Consider the following 24767-nt stretch of genomic DNA (forward strand, 5'->3'; position numbering starts at 1 on the left):
CTCTAGCCATACTCACACTAAATATAACAAGCAATCCCCATGTTCCCCTCAGTCTTTCTTGCTGAAGATTTAACCTAGAAAACAGGCCGCCGGAGGCGGGCACAAAAGCATGTTGAAAGGCTGACGTGCTGCATTTTTTGGTCTGAATGCTCTCTTCGTTTTCTTCCCTCTGTCTTAGTTCGGGTGCGATGATGGTGGTGGCCCTGTGGAATATGTGTGGTGGGCAGGGGGCTCCTGAGTGGGCTTTCTTCATGGTCGCCGTGATGAGTTTGACAGTAGTGGGATCCCAGGACGTGATGGTGGGCTTATCGACAGCGGTGGGTAGTGGGGTGGTGTTCGTTGTTGGTTCGCTGAAGTTGTCATAGAGGGCCTTATGTTTAGATGGAAGTAGGAGCTGAGCTTGTCGCAGAGTTCCTGGGAGGGTGTGACGTCAGTGGCTTCACAGGTAGGTTTGGCGAACTGCTGTATGACATGGAACAGTTCCTTCGTGTGGGTCACGTTGGTCTGGACTCTGTCTCTTATGCAGGTCTGTTTGGTGTCTCTTATTCATTGGTGGTGTTCCTTCAGGGCGCTCCTGTGGTTGTTCCCTGATTCTGTGGTTTTTCGTTTTTGCCAGGTTTTCTCTAGGCGTCTGCAGGAGCGTCTGGCTTCTGGAAGTTCTGTGGTGAACCAGGTGGCTTTTAGAGGGTGTTGTTTGGCGGGGTGGAGGAATGCAAACTTGTTGGTGCAGCAGGAGACCCAACGGTGAAATTCCCTGGCTGCGGAGTTGGTGTTGTTTGTGGTGGAGGAGGGATTTTGTTGGAGGGTGGTGCTAAGGTGTTCCTCTGTGATCTTGCTCCAGTTCCGCTGTGGCAGTTGCGGGCGGGTTTGGGTGCTGTGGTGGTGTTGAAGGTGAAATGGACGCAATGGTGGCAGTCCAGGGGTCTGGGTGGTGTGGCTGAAGCGGATGTTAGTTCTTTCTGCGAAGATGGAGTCGAGGGTGTGACCAACTCTGTGGGTGGGCGTGTTGACGAGCTGCTTCAGTCCAAAGTTGGCGAGGTTGTCGAGGAGGGTGGTGGAGTCTGGGTCTTTGCCGCTGTCGAGGTGGAAATTCAGGTCCCCGAGTAGAATGTTGTCCGTGGAGGTGATGGCGTGGGGTGCGGCGAGCTCGGCGATGGTGGTTGAGTGGTCCTGGTGGTCTGAAGATGAGGGTGCCACGTAGTTGGAGAGTGGGTCACTCGTGCTGGATGTGGAGAGTCAGAGGGGGGTCTGTGTGCGATGGCGAGTCCTCCTCTTGGGCGATGCAGACGGTCCTTTCTCTGGATCCTGTAGCCGTCGGGGATGGCCGTGGTTATGTCGGGCAGGAGGGGGTGTTGGTCCATGTTTCTGTGAAGAATGCAACATCGGGCAAGAGGGTGTCGATCAGGTCCCAGATGTCTACGGCGTGTCGGCGCATGGAGCAAACGTTGAGAAGGATGCAAGTCAGGGTTTCGGTGGTAGTGCATCGGGCATGCCTTCGGTGGTCGTGGGAGCTTTGTCGATGGTGAAGGATCTGCGGCAGGGTCTGCACAAGAACTGCCCATGGGTGGTGTTCGGCGAGGATCTTGCGCAGTTGGCGTGTCTTCTGGGGATGAGTTCATGGAGGGTGGGTGAGTCGTAGCAGTGGGGTCTCAGAGAACATGGATTCCTGGTGCTGGTCGCCGACGGGCGCAGACGGGCTTGCCTTTGGCGTGCCTTTGTCGTACCAGCGGCGGGACCACGCAACGGTTGCCATAATGTAGGGGAGGGGAGAGGGATGTGCAGCTGGGAGGCAGGAGCGGGGCGGAGGGGGAGGGGTCAGAGGTCAGCGGTGGCGGGAAATAGAGGGGGAGACGAAGGGGAGCACCAGCAATGGGAAATGAGGGAATACAAATGAAACCAGGAACACTAATGAACAGATAAACAGCAGCAGGCACAATTGCACCAGTTTAAAATAAAGTCGCAAACATGCTAAAGGAAAACCGGAATCAGGGTGGTCTCAAACCCTGCAACAGAGGGGCTGGCTACCAGAGGCGACGCAAAGTACCGCTGAGCTGCTGGGGAGAGTGCGATTCCAGGACCGAGGTCTGAAGATTCACATGCGGTCCCCCGCAGCGGTCGCCATAATGTAGGGGAGGGGGAGGGAAGTGCAACTGGGAGGCGGGAGTGAGGGGTAAGGGGAGCACCAGCAATGGGCAATGGTCAATGAAGGAATACAAATGAAACCAGGCACACTAATGAACAGATAAATAGCAACAGGCACAATTACACCAGTTTCAAAGTCACAAACGCGCTAAAGGAAAACCGGAATCAGGGTGGTCTCGAACACGGCAACGAGGGGCTGGCTACCACAGGTGCAATCCCAGGACCGAGGTCTGAGGATTCACACCTCAGGGTGAGGCAGGGCTTATACTGCTAATAAGTCTCAGGTGTCATCCAAGAGAGAGGGTGCAGACTTTATTGTTTTCTTGAAGATTAAAGCCTGACTTATTGTTAGTCAAAGGGGATTCAAGTGCCAATGTGTGCATGGAAATATGTTTGTGGACCAGTATTTTGTTGACTTTGATTTTGAAAGTTTTGTTTCAGATGGTTTTATAGTTCACAGTTTGCACAATATCTAGTTCTAGGTCTCCGCCAGAATGAATACATCTTCCTTGTGCTCCTTCCATTACTTTGCCCAGTAAAAGTGAGAGATAGCTTTATGTAGCAGTCCTTCCAAGCGTGGGCTCCACTGGAGTCAAGAGAATATATGTAGTGTATAATTTGATGACAGGAAACATTAGTGCCAGAGCCTAAAATGTTTTTGAGATGACCTGTACTAATGGTGCCAGCCATAACCACATGCACTTCACTCTTCACAGTCAAAAAGGAGGTTAGCGTTGGTCTAGACAAATTTGCTTAAAAATGCACCTTTTGCCCACTCATTTTTCAAAATGTTCTGGGGGGGTAACCCCAGAACCCTCCCTAGGTCGTTCAGACTCGATCGCTACGCTCGCTCACTGCAGTGTGCTCCACCACTAATTTTACACCTCCCACTTTCAAATGTCACAATCAGCCACTGACAGTGACAATGGGAGCGTCACACAAAGCGAAAAAAATCATTGAATCAGTCATTCGCAGAGCGAGGGAGTTGTTGTTCCGCTATGTTTTGCTTTTTATCAGTTCGGTTTTGACGGCTTTCCTGAAAAGGAGATAATTGAGGCCTAAAATAATTACCCTCTCACTGCGAAGTTACTGCCGGATAAATACCGTCTCCTATCAATATGCGGAAAACAGTCTTTTTTCACTAGCATCTCACTTGACCTGCTTTGGGAACGCTTCCAACAAAAGATCACAGTAGATTTCATTTGCTTCGGCACCATAGGAGTTAAAGTGTTCAAATAATTAACTTCACCAGACCCTGTGACTGGCCTGTGAATCATTACTACACGCCTCCCCTTTTTAAACAGAAGCTAGCTCATATTAGAAAAGCAGTATGCAAAGATAGTATCATTTTGTAGTCTTACCAGTCAGCAGAGCACTCTGAGTGACACTCATTAAATGTAATCCTGACGTATGCCGCTTGGAACGCTGGTGGAACAGTGCAGAGCTCAGTGCCCCTGACAACGGTGTGGAATTCTGGAGGTTGCATCAAGGTAAACCCCCTAAAGAGTTTTACCGCGTGTTTACTTTGGGATTTCATGTGATGGCATTGCAGAATGGCACGGCGACGTTTGACTCAAATTTATCAAATGCGGTTTTTCATAGTTTTTGGTGCATTTTTGTGTTACACACCTTCTAGTGGAAATGTGCTAAATATTTCTTTTTAAAATCAGAGACAAATTCCAAACGTGTTTATAGGCGCCTGTCTGGTTTCCACAAGGTTTTTCTTCCACTGTCTCATAAAGCAAACAGTGCAAGTTCTGGCAGGTTTTTGACATCTCGCTTTATAAAGAGACGCAAGAATAGTATAGTAATCGTCGTGAGACATGTTTTAGTTGGCAGAATAGGGTCTTCAATTTTATATTTATATAACTGTTGGAACATGAACTGTTGGTCATACTGTTTGACCGTTGCCTCGCATTCAGGCCAGATATTGCTTTTTCGTTTGACAGTAACAGTTATTAACCCCGTCTCCTTGGCTTTGAATTGATGTAAATGATGACCTACAAATGAATTTTCATTATCTGCATTTGAATATTTTATTTTACAATTCCAATAAGTATTCAATACTTTTTTGGGGCATAGGTAAATGTCTCAGCAGTGTGCCCTACAATCAATCGATTATTTTAGTCAATTTAAACAGATTGTTACAAATATATATCTAATATTTGATGAATCCGTCAGAGGCATTACTATATACAAATATGATTACCGAAGAACGTTTGTGCATGCAAAGTGACCAAAAGTAGAGAGTCAATCGAAACGTTGGGATTGTTCCAGGAAAAACATACAAAAATATCTGTTTTGCGTAAATGTATTTTTTTTACAGTGGCTTATGCTTAGCATGTTTACGCCATGACAGAAATGAATCTATCTGATGTATAAAATTAAGCGACGATAAAGCTTTGCAATATTAATTTGCGAATTTTGTTTTTAGAACCAATGTAGCGCCAAAATAGCCCTTTGCAAACTCACATGTTATTTAGAACTACAGCCAATACATGTTTTATTATTACCATTTCTAATTTGTATTTTGCTGTAATTCTTAGCCACAAATCTCCACAAGAGTTGGGAGGATGGGAGATGAAAAACGAGGTGCTTTCTCGCCAGTACCTCATTACACTTCCTGGGTAATACCGATTCGGTCTGGCACAGTAGTTTTGGCCAAAGTGAGGTTACAAGCCTTGTGGTACAGCGGCCCTTTCCCAATTTTCCACAGAAAAGTTTTGCCACTGATACTCGGTAGAATGCACCCATTGGCAAAATGGCCCAAATTTGCAGGAAACAACTGCAGAAATAGTGTACAGACCCCCGTTTTTGCAGTTTTCTCCCTCCCTCCAAATTTGTCTGCGAAAAAATGTAATAGTGTGGTAATACCTCAATCAGCAATTACCCTTCCGTGCAGTATTGGTATTTCTGGGTACAGTATTCCCTCAATGGTTTTCTGAATACTTCGCAATGAGTGCCTACTGTGGGGTGCATGATCAGTCCTACAACTGTGATGCTCCCCTGAGTCCTACCAAAAGCCTTTTGCGCATTTAGCATACAAGACCCTGGGGAACGGAAAATGACGCTGCACTAATTTTAAGAAGCAGATTAATTGATTTAGATGCGTTGATATCATAAAGCAGCCACAATTTCAATGACGTTTTACACTTTTATCCTCATACATTTTTTGTTTTTTTAATATTTCCGAGAGGTTGGAAATATTTGTGCACTATATTTTTTATAAAAAAACAACAGAATTGTAACCAAATATGTGATAAATACATAAGTATAATTATATTTAAACATAGATGTTCTAAGTTTAATATTATAACCAAGTTTAACTCTCTCAAGAGGAAAGAGAGCATTGGATCTAATGGATCAATGTTAGATCCCCTTTTACTGGGTTCAAGCGTGGGGTTGTGGCCTTTCGCTCCTATTATCCCAGGGCCCAACCTACTATGGATCCAGAGTTATAGGGGCAAGTATTACAAGTACTACCCTTTTCAGCATTTGACACTTGGGGGCCGGTTCCAATGCGGTTAGGAATGGCTGTGACCCTCTGTGGGAGCCATCCTAACCGCATCAGACTTGCCCATTCGGATTCCTTTCTGACAGAGCCCACCGGAATGGAATGGAAGAATCCGTCTCAGTTTTCCGGATGTCTTACGAAGGGCTCCGAGAGCCTGTCCGCTATCAGGAAACCTTTAGTACCCCTGGCTGGCTCTATCTGGCCGAGGGAGTACGATGGCAGTTTCCCACTGCCTTTTTGTGCCGGCCTTTCTGGTCCGTCCGACATCGGAATCGAACCTTTAGTGGTAAAGCAGGTTGAGCATTTTAAGCCTCCTCGAGAGGGAAGTATGTGTGAAGCATACACAGGTGAAATACTCAAAGTATAAATACTAATCACAGTATGTTGAATGTCCAGTCAAGTACTTGCTTTTATGATAAAAGTTGTATTTTAATGTGTGCATAAAAAGATAGTGGCAGCATGCTTAATAATATCCACAGTTTCTTAATGTCAGGCTCTGGTGTCATCCTGGGTGGTATCCCGAGTTCCATTCTCCTGTCAAGTAAGACTGGTTCTTCACTGTTTAAACCTGAAGGCCACTTTCAGATGCAGCCCACGCTAGTCTCCCCATGACGAAATCTAAATTTGGCCTTAGGTGTCTCTGCGGGATCCAGCCTCCTGATGCTGAGAATCCGTGACCTTGTAAGATCTTTCCCTGATAACGCATCAGCCCTCGTCATTCTTCTGATGCCCCATGTTGGTAATCCATAACAGTTCTTCACAGCAGCCTGGGCACAATGATCTATGACAATGGCCCTGCCTACACTGAGGGCCATTCCTGAGACGCAGGGGTCGCCGATTTCATGTTCTCTAGGACAACATCCCTAATTTTATTGTGGCGCTCTCCTGGATCACAGGGGCACCAACTAGTTCTGCACAAGGGCGAAGGCCCTTAGTTTACAGAGGCTCCCTCCTTGCATATGGAAGTCACCATTTTCCTCTGCTCAAGCGCAACTGCTTTACTCCAGACGTATGGTCACCCAGACTCTTATCACAAGTAGACTTGATTACAGAAACAACCTCTACATTAGAATCCCACCCCATGCCCTAGGATGACTCCAAGCCACCCAGAATGATGCCACGAGACTCATCCTTACCATCCCCCAAAATAACCACATCTCACCACACCATAACAATCTCCAGTGGCTCCCAGTCCAGGAAAGATGTAAGTTCAAGCTACTCACTGTTACAAAGGTCTTGGCAAGGCCCAGCTTACCTCAACCACCCCCTCAACTACCAACCTATCATACAGCAGATGCCTTTGATCTGTACCTTTAACAGCAGTTCCATTCATGTTCTGTGTTGATATAGACATCGAGTATATGTATCCAAACCCATTTACGTTGGCATATGTTAGATTATTAATCTGTGAATCACTAATGTCCACTCGGATATTCATTGCCCTGTATAGAGAGTACATACATGTTTTGTACACCCAATCTTATTTGCAAATCACACATGAAAATATAGGGTCCCGTGGTGCAATTCTCTCTCTTATCTATCTTTTGGATTGCACTGGAAAGAAGACCTAATTATATATATATTCATCCACACAATTCAGTGTTTTCTCCTCTTGTTGGTATCCTGACTGCTATCCCTAATGTCATCATTTCTATTCATGTTTTATGTTACAATTGATAGTAGGGTCTTTTTCCTACTTTTCTTTTTAACATGCACCCATTATGTACATAGGCAATAGTAGTATGTTTTTTCTGAAGTATATATTTCCCTAAACAGTGGGTAGGAGGAGAAATATTATCTTCTTTGTTATAAGTATTTGAGCTATGCCTACTTGTTTTTGTCTACTATTTTCGCAGGAGCAATTAGGTTACATACATGGCGTTACTGATGAAGGCAATTTTGTTGCTGAAATGAGCATTGATATATGTATCCAACAAGAATTAGCCACGCTTCATACCTAGAAATTGTTTGCATACTTTGTTGATGGATATTGTGAAAGTATTATATATGTACAAAAACTTGTCTGTAATTTGATCATGTATGGATTGTATCATATTTGGAAAAAGTAATATGACGTCAGCTTACACATAGCATAGAACTAAATCATTGGAGATGTTAGATTTGGGGGTCTCTGGTTGGCACAGGTAAGTACTTGTGACAAGCAGGGACCCTCTGCTCTAGTCAAGGCAAGGGGCTTACTCTTTAAAATAACCCCTGCTCACCCTCTAGGTTGCGTGGTGCGAGCAGACAAGGCTAAACTCAGAGCGTTATGGGTTAAGCATTTGTAAATGCACACAGTACCTCAGTGACAACACCACACATGGACACCATACCAGGGTTGTATCAAAAATAGGTATTCTTTATATAAAAGACTTAGCACAAGACCCAAATAACATTTTAGAATGAGGCCACAATACTATCTTAGGAAAGAGCGTTCTTAGTTACAAAAAATGCGTAATTCTCTTGTTCTGTGCGCGTCGCGCACTCTTGTCCGACTCTCACAGTGTGGGAAACAGTGTCTAAAGGGACCGCACAAGCGTTGCGGACTCCTTAGTCCGTGGTGTACACACAGGCGTGCGAGTTGGGTCACAGTACCTTTAGTTGTGATGAGTTCGGCTCGAATGAGGCATACGGGAAGTGAAGGCAAACCAAAGATGCTGGCGGCTCCTGTGCGAGGCGGGCCCCGGCTGCTGCAGGCGTCTCGTTGAGAGGCGTAAAGCGGGGGGCCTCGAGGAGCGAGGCAGATGATGCTGGTTCTCTGATGCGTTCACGGCATTAGGTGGCGTTCGAGCCGTAACTTTGGTTTGGGGGCTGCTTTTTGATGTGGGCAGCCCGGCACGAGGCAGCCATTATGGGGCGTACTGGCTGGCTCTTCAGTGTGGCGCAGCCTCAGGGGATCGGGAGCGTGGTGCGAGGCGGCCGGTACGCGTCGAGCGTACGGGCCGTACTTCGCCTTGCAATGCGCTTTAATCCACTTTCCGGTGGGGCGGCAAGACGAGCAGTGCGGCTCCAAAGGGGGGAGGGTGAGGTAGAGTGCAGGTGGCCCCAGCGGTACAGTGCGAAGGACGGCTCGTAGCAGAGCGGGCTCACACGGTGAGTGGCGGCCGGGCACAGGCGTCACAGCAAAGGAGGGGACGAGGCGCACTGGGGTCGCGGCTCCAGCGACAAGGAAGGTCGGGCAAAGGTTAGCAGTTCCTTAGCGAAGGCAGGAGGAGTCCAATAGTCCTGGGACTCCGTTCAGGGTGCAAGCTCACCCACAAGCCCTTGGAGATTGTTTGAAGCACAAGTTTGCAAAGTCTCTTTCAGTCTTTTCCTCTCCTTTCACGGCAAGGCAACCACTACAGGCCAATCCCCCAGGTCAGGGACAGTACTCCTCCTTGCAGCTTTTCCAGGTCCTTCTTGTTGGGCAGAGGTTCTTCGTGGTTCAAGCAGGATCTAATTTCTTAGGAGCCGGGCTCCTATATTTATACTACACATCTTTTGTTCTTTGAAGGCCAGGGGCCTTTACCTACTTCAGTCCAGTTCATGAGCATTTTGTTGCCATGAGGCTGCCTTCTTCTTTCAGGGTGCAGGGCAGAGACATCAGACGCTCCGCAGGAGGTGGAGCCAGCATTGCAGTGGCAGAGCACAGCCCTATTCAGAGTGAAGGGGCACTCCTCCCACCCATCCTGGTATAATCTTCATATTCACAACTTGGCTGCCCAGCCTGTCTCCTGGAATTCCCCTGCCCTGTCACACACAGAAACCAGACAGCAGATACACATTCTAGCAGAGGCGGGCTGAAAAGGTTAGGCAAGCAAATATCAACTTTCTGAAAGTGGTATTTGCAAACACAGAACAATAAAAAAAACTTTACTAAAAGAAGTATATTATTATTCTGAGTTCAGGCATACTAAACTCGAATTTCTACCATGTTCCCTGAGTCTGTTAGGATCATAGGGTGTAACAATCCTAACAGCCCTTTCTGGCCTATGAGAACAGGTAGCCTTACAACAGTGAAGAACGAAAATGGCTGTAATTCACTATAAGGACATGCAACACACATCAGGGCTTGTCCTAACTTATGCTAACAATGCACCCTGCCCTTGGGCCTACAATAGGGGTGACTAATATGAAGTTAAGGGAAGGTTAGGAACTGGCAAGTGGGTGCACTTGCCCAGTCAGCATGACAGTACCAGACTGCACGCAGGTTCTGCAATGGCAGATCTTAGACACATTTTATCAGGCTGCTTCTGTGGGTGGCACAACCAGTGCTGCAAGCCCACTAGCAGCATTTGGATTTTCAAGCCCTGGGCACTCCTGGTGCACTTTACTGGGGTCTGACAGTAAACCAAAAAAGGCAATCATGGAATCCAATCAATGTATACACTGTATACAGGGAGCACTTGCACTGTGGCACTGGTTGGCAGTGGCACAGTGCTCTGAGCAGCTAACACCAGCAAAACACATGAGGCAACAGCAACAAAAATGGAAGGGAGACCCACGCCAATGGTGCCAGGTCGGACAGGAGACATTAGTTAATGGTCTTGATTTTATGATCTACAATTTGTTTATAACAATAACAAGTGGGAATGTTATAGGTTTTGCCTGGCTCCATTCATCATACTATATTGAAAAGTAGATAATATAGCTGTCTAAGGTCTTTGTACAAATTGTTATTCCAACATGTACAACACGAAGCTCCAAGGGTCTGTTATAAATATTAGAAGTAGGCCAAACAGGAAAACTTAAACCTTAAATCGGGTCCACTGAGTTTGCCATAATCCCTCACTGCTAAACCAACTGCTGGTGCCTATGTGTTGGATTGGGTTTAACTACGATGTAGCCAATAAGCAATTTGCCTGAAGTTTTGTTTTGCCTCACTATCTAAACTGCCAATAAGTAACAAGATATCACAAAAACAATTAAATGCCGGACATCGCTCATCAAGAGCCTAGACACCTTTCCATAAGGCCTATCGTCTGAAGTATTACACAAAGAAATTATCCATTTCTTCCATGCTCCTAGATATTGTGGGCAAAAATAGAACAGTATTTGGGCAATGATCGAGTCCAAAATATCGAGAGACACAAACATCAGGTTTTTAATATTGTGTTACATAAATATTGTGATGCATAAATATTTTTTATTTTTTAAATATCGATTTCTTAAGGTAAGTAATATCCTTGTTAAAATAATATGTGCTGTTAATATCGTTCACAAAAATATATTTGTAAACATATCGTTTTTAATTATCTTTATGTATTTTAGTTTATATTGTAATTGTATATATTATAAATTGTTTTTATAATTGTTGTTAATGATGTTAAATCTCGTTTGCAATTTTTAGTTATTTTTAAATGCAATTTAATTTTTAATTTTCATTTATAGAGTTGTAGCAGGGTTATAGGGTTTGTAGGGGTACAAAGTGGTAAATTAACTGAGAAATAAGTTATTGAGAATTGATTTTTAACTAATTATTCATGATTTAATTGATAATTAATTATGTCAATTCTGTAATTATCATATTTATTTAAGTTACATTTTAGGTGTGACTTGTTTAGTTTGTAGGGAAATTAGATGGGAAGTTTATTTATTTATTTATTTATTTATTTATTTGCGGTATTTATAAAGCGCGACACTCATCCCAGGGGATATCACGGCGCTATGAACCAAGAGGGACTACTGAAGGCATATGCTGAAAGGTTACGTTTTGGGAAAGAGGTGTGTTTTCAGTTTTTTCCGGAACTGAAGGTAGTTTGTGGTGTGTCTTAGGTCGGTAGGTAGGTCATTCCACCTTTTAGCTGCCAGGTAAGAAAAGGCGCGACCGCCTGTTCTGACTTTATAGATTCGTTTGGGTTTGGCTAGAGCTGATTGACTCGACCGTAGATTCATAGAACATAGAACTCGATTTTCCCTTGAAGAATTGTGGGGCCAGTTTTATGTAGAGCTCTGTGCGCATGGCTGAGCAGTTTGTAGGCAGATCTCTGGTGCATCGGGAGCCAGTGTAGTTGTTTTAGGCATTCCGATGCCGAGTCTCGTTTGCCTTTATTGCAGACCAGTTTGGCTGCCTGATTTTGCAAGACCTGTAGGCGGGAGAATAGTTGTTCATTCATCCCATCGAATAGTGCATTGCCATAGTCTAGGCGGCTAACCAGTAAGGCCTGTGTGACTGAGCGTCTACAGTCCAAGGGTATCCAGGGAAATATCCTCGCGAGCAGTTTTAATATAGCAAAACCCTTGCCCCAGAGAGAGCGGACATGATCCTTCATGGACATGGCGTCATCCATGATGATTCCCAAATTTCTAGCGTGTTGTTTGGGAATGGGGGCCAATCCCAGTGAAGGTGGCCACCATGTGGCATCCCACATACGTTTAGTAAGTTAAGTAATAACTATTTATTAATACATTATTATTTGTTATTCAAATATTTAATATACTGATACTTTTGTAAATTGTTTAATAATTTAATGTTTTAGTTTTATATTTTGTGGATTGACTTGTGTTTGTAGGATAATAGAGTTAGAAGTTATTTACAAAATAATACATTAAACATTTTTATTCATTTCATAATTGTTTTACTTACTACTTAATATGTTAATTGTGCTATACTTTTTTATTTCAATTACATTTTATTCGTTGGTTGTTATGTGTGTAGGAATATAGTGTGGCATTTTAATTAACCCAATAATATTTTTTAATTGATAATAATTATTACAAATTATTACCTAATTATTACACATGTAATAATTATGTAATTTGTTTAATTCTATTTTAATTTAGTCATATTTTTAAATTAAGAATTTTATAGTTTTGGTTAATTAATAGAGTTCTTAAAAAAAGAATTTAGCCTGAAGAGAACTACTCTCTCTACTGTTACTGAGTGGAGTGGGAATAGTACATTTTACCCGTTTGGAGTCCAACTCTTTCCCTACTGGTGCACAGACTGGAGTGGGAGTAGTCAATTTTACCACTCCGGTTTCCAACGCTTTTCCCACTGATGCACAGACACGAGTGGGAATATAAAATGTTATCTCTCTGGTGTCCAACGCTTTTCATAATGTTGCACAGAGTGGAGTGGGAATAATAAATGTTTCCTCTCTGTTGTCCTGTGCTTTCCCTACTGTTGCAAATACTTGAGTGGGGATTTTAAATGTTACTCCTCCAGTGTCCAACACTTTCCCTACTATTGCACAGACTGGAGTGGGACTAGTAAATGTTACCCTTCCGGTGTCTAATGCTTTCCCTACTGTTGCACAGGCTGGAGTGGGAATAGTAAATTTCACCCCTCCAGAGTACAAAGCTTTCCCTACTGTTATATACATTGAGTATGTCTATTTCCCACAGATGTTACTATTTTTTAATAATATTTTAATATATGTAATATTTGTTTTTTTATTTGATATTATGTTTGACTTATTTGTATTTACATATATATCATTTATTAATATATTTTTTAATTACTTTTGGTAAATGCTTTTTTTGTTTAACTTGTTAATTATTTTGTGTTTTATATATATATATATATATATATATATATATATATACACACACGCTCACTGACAATTGTAGAAAGCAGACGGCACTCCAAGCTATAGGTGTTGTCAAAAATTTAATAGCAGACCCCCTGCCCCAGGAAAAGACAAACGCGTTTTCGCCGAGAAACGGCTTCCTCAGTGTCAACATATTAAAGTTACCACGCCATTATATCTCCTCCTCTCCATTAACATCAAGAGAGGACTAAGCCGACAGTTCATACTGAAAATGGCAGACATCTTGTAATGTGCAAAACTACTGTTCTTCACAATTAAACATGGAGAGTAAATGGCGATAAACAAAGTGCTCGTGCTCAAAAAACAAATAAAAAGAAACTCGCAAAGAATAAATAAAACGTTGGATACGTGACTTGCGTGCAAAAAGAGGAAATCCTCTATATCTCAGTGCATGCATTTCATATGTTTACGCATGTATAGTATACTCGCAAATTTTGGAAAAGTCGCATTTAAAAAAGAAACAATAAAGAATTAGTTTCCATCGTGCCATATGATGTGAAAAATTCATGTAGATGTTTAAAACATTAATCATATATTTATAACATTTCTATATCGCGAGTACCCATCAATAAACTATAAACATGCACCTCAATGTTAACGTTTTTGTCTCTGTTGTTATATCAATTACAGGCAAGTCACAATTTATATAGGCCTCCATTGGCGTTTACTGGTTGCTTTTAAGAGATATGGCCCTGTATGGGCATGCTCCTCCCTGAAGTATTCTGTTAATATCTTGCTTAATTCTGCAGAACAGAACAAACGGGAGAGTTTCGGCAGAAAATAGGTGTCCAGATTTTATTACAGGTGTGACCCTATGCTTTTAAACAGGTTACTCCCACTGTGTGGTTATTCCAGATGTACCCAAAGCTCTTCGTCATTATTTAAACCGACCGGTTTCATGGTCTGGAGGTCGATGATGTATCTCGACTCCATTGCCCTCAAACTTCTGATCTTGTCACCACCTCTTTCTTGTTTTTCCAACTGGTCTATTAGATAGAAGGAAAGAAGGTCTCTGTTACTGTTGTGGTGGGTTTCGAAGTGGCGTGCCACCGGGTAATTTTTGTCTTTATTCGTGATGGCACGCATGTGCTCTAGGATACGTTTTTTCGCTGGATTGATCGTACTTCCAACATATCTCTTTGAGCACGGGCAAACAAGACAGTACACCACGAATTCTGAATTACAGTTCAGAAATTTCTTGATGGTTCTGATTGGTCGGGAATCATTGGGTCTACCCTCAAATTTAGTTTTTTTGTGGCTGTATTTGCACGCCTTGCAATGCATGCACGGGTAGAAACCCTGAATTGGTTTGGATCTCACTGGTTTGGGGGGGTCCCTGTAATGGCTCCTGGTTAGATGGTCACCCAAAGATTGACAACGTCTATATGTGATCGTTGGTCTAGGTGATATTCTGTCTTTCAGAACAATGTCTGTTTTTAGAATGTGCCAGTTGTTGTTAAAAATCTGGACCACCTCGTTAGATCTCATGTTATAGGTCGTTATCATTCTAGTTATGGGTTTCGTCCTTTCTGTTTCTTTCAGGTTTTTGTTCACCAGTAGGTCTTTCCTATTTATCAGATCCACTTTTTCCGAGGCTTCTAGTAGTGATTTCTGTGAGTACCCTCGTTCCATGAATCTGGCGGTCGCTGCTTTTTGTGCTGAAAGGAAATCGCTATGTTCAGAGCAATTTCTCTTCAGACGCAAAAACTCGCCATATGGGATATTCTTTACCATGGATCTGGGGTGGTGACTTGCGGCATGCAAGACGGCGTTGCCCGCCGTCGGCTTGCGGTAGAGTTTGGTCTGAATTCTGCCTCCCTCCGCAAACACCTCCAGGTCCAGGTAGTGGACTGTTTTGTTGCTGATTTCACTGGTGAACCTCAAATTGAGACTGTTCTCGCCTAACGTTGACACAAACCTCTCAGCCGAGGGCCTGTCTCCCCGCCAAAAAAAAAAAAAAAAAAAAAAAAAAAAAAAAAAATATATATATATATATATATATATGTATATATATATATGTATATGTACACATTTTATATTAGTACATTTGGAAAAAATTAACCATTTAATATAGCGTGAAAGAATTTTTTTAAATAATTGTGTAATTTCCTTTTTTTACTTGTCCTCATTTACCTCTGACCACAGGAGCCACTCCCGACACCTGTACCCATATGCTCTGGAGGCAGGTATCGAACTACCCACCTGCGTGTACACTTTATGAATGGATTGCAATGTCCCAAACAGGTATAGTCACTCAAATTTGGTCTGGTGTATACCAGCAGCTGCTAGTAAAAATGGGGCAAATTTATCAAGATGGGAGACCCCAGTTAATTTTCTGCCGTTTCTTCATCCAGCCATCTCAATAAATATTTCCAAGTGGCCTTCCTTCTTTTAGATTGTTTGCCCCTCAGGCCTAGCATAGATGTTGATATTACATAATCCAACCAGACTGAATACTGGGGTGGGGACATTTAACCCACCTACAGCAGATTTCTCTTCTTGCAAATAACAGGGCATAAAATAGGAAATATCTTGCAGGGCCTGTAATTTCATCCTTGATTGCAAAAATAATCAATGAAAGGCTTACCTCAACTTGCAGCCCTAAGATTTTCGAGATGGTATTACCGACCTTTACCCAGAATTCATGAATAGCTGGACATTACTGGAACAAATGACTGTCCGATGCTCTCTCTAAGACACATTTCTTGCATTTCACCAGAGGCCCTTATGACATCTTTTACAGCCTTAGTGGGGTTAAGTAGGCCATATGGATTGTAAAGAGATGGTTTCTTCTTAACCAGGCCGGCTTGACCACATGGAACAAAGAGCTCACTGATACTTGCCAGAGCTGTTCCCACTTCACTCCTGGCAGGCAGACGCCCCACAGATCTTCTGCCAGTCTGAAATCCCCATCTACTGCTTCTTCAATTTTCCAGTACCAGACAGATACCTCTTTTCTCCCCGGGGCTTTCACCACCAAATGTTCTTCTAGGAGGTTACCTGCACCAATCGAAGACTTCAGATTCTGGGCCCAACTTCTCAATTGGATATACTTGAATTTTGAGATGTCCCCTTCCATTGTGCTACGGAGCGTTGACCATGGTAGTATCATGCTATCCTGGATAACAACTACCCATATATAACGCCCAGCATTTCTCAATGGCTGCGCTACTCTATCTTTTCGACAGTCTGGTGTTCCAGGGGAGTCCCATAGGGGGGGCAGATTAGAGAAATAACTTATGCCCATCAGCTGTCTGATGCTGGCCCATATTCTGGCCATGGCCTGTAGTACCTTGAGCCTGTTCTTTTAAAAAAAATGTTGGGTCTCCAAACTTGAACATGAAGCAGACCTTGCCTATATTAGCCTCCTTCTACATGACTGAAAACATGGACCCAACACCAGAAGAATCTGGGGATTTTAGTAGCATTCTAGAGTGAGATGAATAGTAAGCATGGGCGGATTTTGCGGATTGGCAATCCGCGAACTTGCGTATTTACGGATTCGCAATCCGCGAAGATCCGCGAACTCTAGCGGACTTGCGGATTTTTCCGTTTTTTGTGTTGGCGCGTGTTCGCGCCGATTTTGGGACAAGTTCGCAATTGCGAACTTACTTTTCGGCTTGCAACGGCCGCGACTATGTTGTTTCTACGTCTGGTTTATCATCACAGGTTCACAGCACCCTCTGTTTCACCACTGCCACCCTCTGGGACACCCATGCCACCCTCTAGTACATCCTCACAGGCACCTATTAGGTTTATTTATTACTGTAGATTATGGTGGTTGAAAAAAGCTAGCACACCTGCCCTTCTTCAACTGCCATCAATTAATTTGTGTTTCATTAATGTGTCAGTAATTTTGAAAGTTCCAGTCTGGCTGGCACCTGCTTCCTTCCTTATCTGTAATTTGCTTTTTGTTGCAGTGAAATTTTTTTTTTACAGGACCTTTATGGTGCTATTCTATGAGCCTGCTGTTTGGGTCATAGCAGGGTCATAGAATTGTTGCAAACTCTGGAGGGGCCCATCAGGAAGCACTACCTTGAATGTTACTAATGTTAAGTTTGAACTTTTGCACCTGCTCATTGCTTTCATTTTAGCTAAAATCGTTTTTTTTGCAATTTCGCGCGTTATTTGGGGCGCGAATCCGTGCGAGATCGATTTCGGAAGCCGCGAATACAAAATTGTTTTTGTTGCGACGTGTATATTCGCGTGATCTTGCGCGTGTTCGCGAGGCGCTTCTAGCTATTCGTTTGCCAAGTTACCCTATCGGTCGTACACGGGCGCGGCCATCTTGTTGGCGTGACGTAATTCCGTTTCCGCCCGCTATGTGTAATCTCGCAAAGTGTGCTGCTCGCGAGTACAAGTTCGCGCGTACTCGCAAGGAAAATCTCGCGCGAACTTACCCACGCGGTCGTGAACGGGCGCGGCCATCTTGTTTCTCATTCATTGCTATGGTTCTGGGCATGCTTTCTCTATCCTCTCTCAATCTCTGCCATCCTTTGCTTGTTTGAAGTTTTTTTGATCTAATTTTACTTATTATCTAACCCTCTATTTTTCTAGCTCTATATTTTTGTGTTTTCTGCAGCTTTTAGTTACTTTTAAACTACTTTTTTAAACTCTTTTATTTTCTTCTTCACTATTCTATTTCTTCTTTATCATTTAAGTTTATTTCTGCCCAGACCATGGTAAAGGGAGCCGGGAAGCACCCTGAGAAGGGGAAGGGTCCCGCACCCCGTGCCCGGCTCCCGTGCGGGCGTTTAAGGGGGGAGCAAGTGGTCCCGAGGGAGATCTTTAGCGCGGAGGAAGTGGCGGCACTGATCTTCCATGTCCAGCGCCGCCTCCCCAAGACGATCCTGGGAGGCGGCAAGATCGCGACCGGCTATGGCATCCGGGAGCGCCGCCAGCGGTGGGAGAAGGTGTGCCGGGCCATGTACAAGATCTCTGGGGTCCGGCGCACATATAACCAGGCCACCCACCGCTGGACCGATGTCATGGACCGGGAGCGGGACTTGCTGGACGCGCTCGGCGTAGAGGTCCCCGGGCTTGGTGAGTAGTAGTAGTAGTACATTTACTACTCTGTTTTATCCTGCTCTGTTATTTGCAAATCTTTGTTCTTTACCAAGAGCAATAATGCTGCCGATTACATTGAGGTAAATTATATTTCAAAATCTTCTATGCATTTCATTTTCAGGTGCACTGCTCTCCTTCTCAGTAGCCTTGCTTGCTACTATGCTTCTTTGTTTTGTATGTTGTGTTCAGAAGCATTTCATTGGCCTGAGAAATTATGTATCAGTGTACTGTAAAGAAAAGAACTGCGTAATGCTAGACAGTAAGGGTCATATTTTCAATTACCGGCGCATCCCTGCAAAGTAGCAGGGATGCGGCAGTAATTGTGTGCCATGCCACCACCACCCATTGGCCCAAAACGTCACAGAAGCCTTACGCATCTGTGCCGTAAAGGCAGCGCATTGCTGGAGTTGCGTGCCAACGATGGCGCAGCTCCAGCAATGCTCTGGGGTACCCTATCTCCCCAATGCTGCATCAAGCCGTACGTCGGCTTCAAGCGCGCAGGGTTTGAGTCATGCATCATTGTCATAAAAATGACTGATTGACATCTTGTAGATTTCCCTCAGCCACTTTTAGGATTCGTTCCTGCGCAGGTACGCCCTCCCTTGCGCCGGAACGCCCCCTGATGGCGCAGGGCTTTACAACGTGATGCATCGCCCATATGCCCATATGTGTTTTTTTTTTTAATATATACGCCGCACCAACACCATGGCGAGTCTTTTGTTCTGCCGCTGCGTCAGAAAAGGCACGCAACAATGGAGGAAAATCAGCCGCAACTTCCGCAAGGGACTTATAAATCAGCCCCAACAGACTGAAGTCCAGTGTCCTTCCTTTAGACAGTCACATGGCTATCAGAAGAAATAGTGGCGGTGGTGGCGGGTGGATTGATAGTTTGAGTATTCACTGATCTGCAAGCAGGATGGACTTTGTCTGTCACGTGTTGTGCACTACTGCCTGCAGTGCCAGGCCTAGGCAAACCTCTTTAGTAGTCTGTTTATTGAGTTACATAGGAACTTTCTAAGTCAACGTTCCGCAAATCAGGCAATACGAATAACGTAGTATACCACATGAGATAGATCCCGTGGAATAGTTGTCTATCTATTTGCTATTTTTCCAAAATATGTTGTTATTGTTCTTTTGAAATGTTTGATTTGGTTGAAAAATCTCATCCATGTTTTATGGTTTTTCTTTCTTTCATGTTGTACATCAGCTCCCCCCAAGGGCAAGAGGACACAGGAGGAGGGTGCTGAGGATGCAGGCCAGGATCGGGCAGGCGAGGGCTCCTTTGCTGGCCCCAGTAAGTTTACATTTTACTAAACAGTACCTATTTTTTCCTAGCGTTCCTCATTCGATTTTTTCTAAATCGTCTTTGATCTTCTTGTAGACTGGATATAAATTCTTATCCTGCCTCGAATATGACTCCCTGTGGTATTACTAGACTATTCTTATTAGTCTGTCTGTGTAGCTAACTAAGATTGGACATTTGGCAATTCCATTGGACTCCCATTATATTCAGCAATACCTCTATGCACTGTCTCCTTACTGACTAGATAGTGTGGCAGAGTCATTCAGCTCCCGAAGTCACCGATTATAGATCCCCAATGATCTCTAGATTATCGTACGCAGGACAAGAGAGTAGTACGGAGTCACAGCACAGTCAAGAAGTGTCAGAGGCACTCATGCTTGCAAAAATTCCAAAACCTTTAGCTCATCCACTCTAGTCTAGAGGAACAAAAACCACAGAGTCTATTTAAGTGTAAAAGCTTTATTAAAAGTAAACACATTTATTGAAATCTACTTTGTCATAAAACTATTTAACTGTAAACGGAAAAGTGGTTAGTGCTGACGATTAATTGGACACATTTCTTGTGGTCGAGCCGAACTCTCACCTACTTTGAACTTGATCCTGGTCGTGTTCTTAGGACTCAGGAGTCAAGCTTCTGTCTGTTACGAGAAAAAGTGGTGCGTGTTAAAAATCAAAAGCAAGCATTCATCAGTTGTGCATAAAAGTGCAGCAAGACAACAGCCTTCCCTGGAAAATGGGACATTTTTACTATGGAGTAGACAGTCACAAATTATTACATTGTATTCTGTTTTTTTAACATTTCTCCTAGACCAAATATTATATAGTAGTGAGTGGTGTATTCTAACTTTCTTAAATGTACTTTGTAGGTGTAACATCTGGTGACGGGGCCAGCGCGGAGGTGGCTGATGTGTTGGACTTGGACTCGGAGGCCTCTGGGGAGGATGCGGCGGTAGAAGAGCTGGTGGCCGTTCCTGTGGGGGATCAAACGGTGGTGGCGGAAACAGGTAAGCTATATATTCCTTACTTATTGAGATTGAAGACTGCATAGTGTGCTTTCTGCACGGGTGTATTACAATTACAAATCAACCAGGTAGTAGCCTCCTCGAAATGTACTTCGACTTAGCTGTGAAGTTTTTGGTGAGAAGAATCCCAATAAGTTCTTAGACGAACGTGATGGATGGGATGAACGAAAAGCGAAAGAAGGGTGTAAGTAAGTGGGACGCGAACTTGTATGATGGCTGGCAAAGAAGAACGATATGTGTTTGCTTGGACCCAGAGGTGGCTGGGAAGGAAAGAATATGGTATGGTGCATGGCTGGGTCAATGATGAAGCAAGGATGGGTGGAAGGACAGCAGCCTGGGTGGGTGAAACAGAAACTGTATGTGTGCGTATACTTTGAATGAATGGATGCCTGGAGCATGGTATTCTCTGACTCTTACATAGCAAATGTGTATCTAGAGAGAGTAGATGGTCGCCAGGTGAAGTAAGTGTTACCTTGAAGAGCATGTACCACCGCACCCGCACGTCCGTCCCAGTGCAGGGAAGGCAAGGAAAAGAAATTGTAAATGTGTCCAATACTACCATGAATAGTAGCAGTACTTTGTATTGCGTTTGCATTCACAGCATATATCTGGTTATTACGGTGGACACTCCGTACCTCTCTTAATAACTTTAGTTTACTTGTAGTACGTCATTCATGTGTGGGTGTATCACTGTGTTCACTCAATATTAAGCAAAGCACCTAAAGTCATCTCATCTGTCATTAAATACGTCCCATGTGAAGTGATAGATAATCAAATTAGTTAGCTTCTTCAGTTTCCTTTTCTAGTACTCATTTGCACTGTAGGGTGAAAGGTAAATTAATTAAGCAGTAGCCCTTGTAACAGAGTATTCTCAGTGCCACCCGTAATAGAAAAGTAATAGCTTCACCACCTGCATGTACTGGACCGGTACAGTAACGCAAGTCTGTCTCCATCATCATGGTGTGCAACTTTTTTTCTCGGGTGCAACTTCACTGTGCTGTGTCCATGTCATTCTGCCGGCTTGCATAAGATAACGTACCCATTTCCCTAAACAAGAGAGAAGAAGAAGAATAAGACTGGTGTACTGTCATAGTCGACTGTAATGGAAGTCCATAGTGGTCGTAGAATTAGTTCATTAAACTACCACTACTGTTAGAGCAAGGATGCAGAAGTGGGAGGGTTACATAGATACTGTCCTCAATAGTTATGTACTGTGCTTTCAATTTGCTACTTGTACTCTGTGACCCAACTTTCGGCTCAATCACTTTGTGTTATTAATAAGGAGCATTGGTTACAGACTATGTCTTTCTTTCTTCATATAGTTGCTCCTTCCAAATCAACAACAAGGAGGGAGCAGGCTAGATTGGCCCGGCAACGGAGGCTGGAGGCCACAGTCGCCGAGTATCGGCGGCTGGTGGCCCTGGAGGAGGAGGAGGACACGCAGTCGAGCGGGGCAACATCTTCGACTGTGACCACTGCATCCTCCTCCGTGACTAAACCAGCGGGACCGAGCCGGGCTAAGAAAGCCGACCGCCACCGCCAAGCACCCGAAACACCAGCTGCCCCCCACAGGAGCTGCAAGGAACGCCAACACCGCCTACGAGTCCGCATGTCCAACCTGGAGCAGGAGGTCCTGAGGTATAAGACCTTGGTTAAGGGCCTCCGCTCCGAGCTTGCCACCCTCCGCAAGGAGTATGATGCCCATGCCGCATCATGCACCAGCACCAGCACCCTCCAGTAGTGGAGTGTCCCTTGCCCTTTTTTTATAGACTTTTGGGGGGTGGGATTTGGGAGTTGGGATCGTTTTGGGACGTTTCAGAGACAATCGTTGGGGTTAGGGTGGGTGAGGGAGATTATTTTGTTAGGGATAAATAAATATATTTTTCAACTACTTTATCTGACCATACCTGTTTTTTACTGCTTTTCAGTCTGGTGGGTGGGGGGCGGGGGTGTAACAGTAACTTTGTTTTCCTGAACAGTCGTAGGACTTTAGTAGTACAACCGTCAAACTCTTGTCTACTCCGAAATAATACTCCATTATACTACCTCCCACCAAACGCTTATCTTACCTGTAATTTGTGTTAGAAATTAGGGCTAGGCCCAGGGCTGGCTCCAGGTGAAATGGGGATTAACGTTGTCATTCCTGGGCGGGTGACATTTCCTCATTGCGGTGTTACTAGTGGTGTGACACAGTGGCAGTTGCATGCCTATGGAAAAAAAGAAAACGAAACCTTGTTTGTACTCCTTACTGTAGCATTACAACGGTTACGGTACGATCGAGAAAATAGCAGGTGACAGTACACTAGAACAGTGCCATAATGTAGCCTAACAAATGGTAAAGTATTGCAAGTATAACTAGTACTTGCGTTGAATTTATTTGACATTGGCTACTACTACTAGAAGATATAGTACTGAAGCTGAGTAAGTCTAGAAGATATCCTCGTATTCCTTCACCAGCCTGTTGCTGCTATCACCTTATCCTCCCCAGCAAGTGTGTGGAATTATTGATGTCATTTTAGTCAGACATCAAGCAAAACAACACAGCCCGGGGGAAGAGGGTTAGGGTTTGTAAAATGGATGGGAATGGGGGTTTCTTTTTGGGTAGGTTTTGTTGAGAGAAGAAAAAAAAAGCAGAGCATGGACAAACAATAATTGAAGATACAGAGTTTACAGACAATCTTTGGTTACAAAGTAAAGGTAAGCACATGCAGTCACACTCATAGAATAAAAGACAACAATGGATACTGTATCTGTATTGCGTATGTTGTTGGAGTTGTCCTGTTGAAATTGGTAAGTAAGTTGCATGCAGCAAACAATTCCTCTTATTGGCGGCACTCCTCCATTCCAGCTGACGCTTCGTCCATCAATGTGGTGGTGACCACTGACAGAAGAGACACCCTGTCCACTGCCTGCCTGGCGGATGTTGACTGAAACCCGGCCTGTAATTATTGAACGGAAAACAGGAAGTGCTATTACAATACCACTGATAAATAAATAAAAGGTATGTACGCTGTGTGGTTCAAAAAGTCACACTTTGATTTCCCTAATAGACAGTACAATATTTTTGAAATTGCGTGCTCTGTCTGAGTCACCTTTTTAAGGATCAATAAGTATGGCCAAAATATTATAGCGGATCTTTCCCCTCAAGGTGGGTGTACTACTGTGTTTTAGAACAAAATTTGACCTTCCCAGCAATGCTCCCACCAAGACCCTTACTAAAGCCAGTCGCAAAAATGTAGAAGAACCCAATCATATCTCCAAAAACGATGCCTAGCAGAAAAATGGTTACAAAACGTACTTTGAAAGTAACAGTAGACCCAAATACAGACCGTGGATTGTATTCAAACCACTTGCCTGCAAGCAAAAGTATCCATAGCCAGCATCGCTCCAACAGTGCTCTACAACAACAGAACCGCGTTGCAATAGAACCCCCCTAAACACATGCAATCCTGCTGCTAGGGCTAACCCTAACGAACCCTAACTTACAAAAAGTGCCAAAACTGGTGTTTCCTTATGGATTTTGTCCAACTAACTTCTAGCCGGTATTAGACCTTCCCAGGAATGCCCCAGGCAAGACCCGCCAACCCACCCGCAAAAAAACACCCGACACAACACCACCAAACAGCGAAAAAGCTAAATCTCATACTTACAATGTCTCTCGGCCTTCGGTCCAAACGCGGCGCTGTGCAGCTAGGTCGTCATCATCATCATCAATCATCATAACTCCTGTTTTCCACCACGGATTTCCTGAAAAGCAAATGCAATCAAGATTAGACTGTCGCAGCAGTGCTTCGACAGAGACCCCGGCCGCAACCCACCCACGAACAGCAGGAAGCCCCCCAAAACGCTACATTGAGCAAGATGTCTGAAGAAATGGCAAAAAAAAGGCTGTTCCTTATGGATTTTGTCCAAAACACTTGTATCCGGTATTAGACCTTCCCAGGAATGCCCCAGGCAAGACCCGCCGGCGCCAACCCACCCGCAAAAAAACACGCGACACAACACCACCAAACAGCGAAAAAGCTAAATCTCATACTTACAATGTCTCTCGGCCTTCGGTCCAAACGCGGCGCTGTGCAGCTAGGTCGTCATCATCATCAATCATCATAACTCCTGTTTTCCACCACGGATTTCCTGAAAAGCAAATGCAATCAAGATTAGACTGTTGCAGCAGTGCTTCGACAGAG

At 44.0% G+C, this 24767-nt stretch overlaps 1 protein-coding gene across 1 annotated transcript in view; it reads left to right on the top strand.

The window, feature by feature from the left end:
- The first annotated feature begins 3481 nt into the window (after nucleotides 1-3481).
- LOC144791187 (alpha-1,4-N-acetylglucosaminyltransferase-like) overlaps nucleotides 3482-24767 on the top strand; it is a 492472-nt gene continuing 471186 nt past the window's right edge. The window contains exon 1 of the mRNA XM_078665831.1: nucleotides 3482-3632. The gene's annotated coding sequence lies outside the window, so the exon portion shown is untranslated. The remainder of the gene's footprint in view (nucleotides 3633-24767) is intronic.

This window comes from Lissotriton helveticus, chromosome 11, assembly GCF_964261635.1.
Source record: "Lissotriton helveticus chromosome 11, aLisHel1.1, whole genome shotgun sequence".
Taxonomy (NCBI): Eukaryota; Metazoa; Chordata; class Amphibia; order Caudata; family Salamandridae; genus Lissotriton; species Lissotriton helveticus.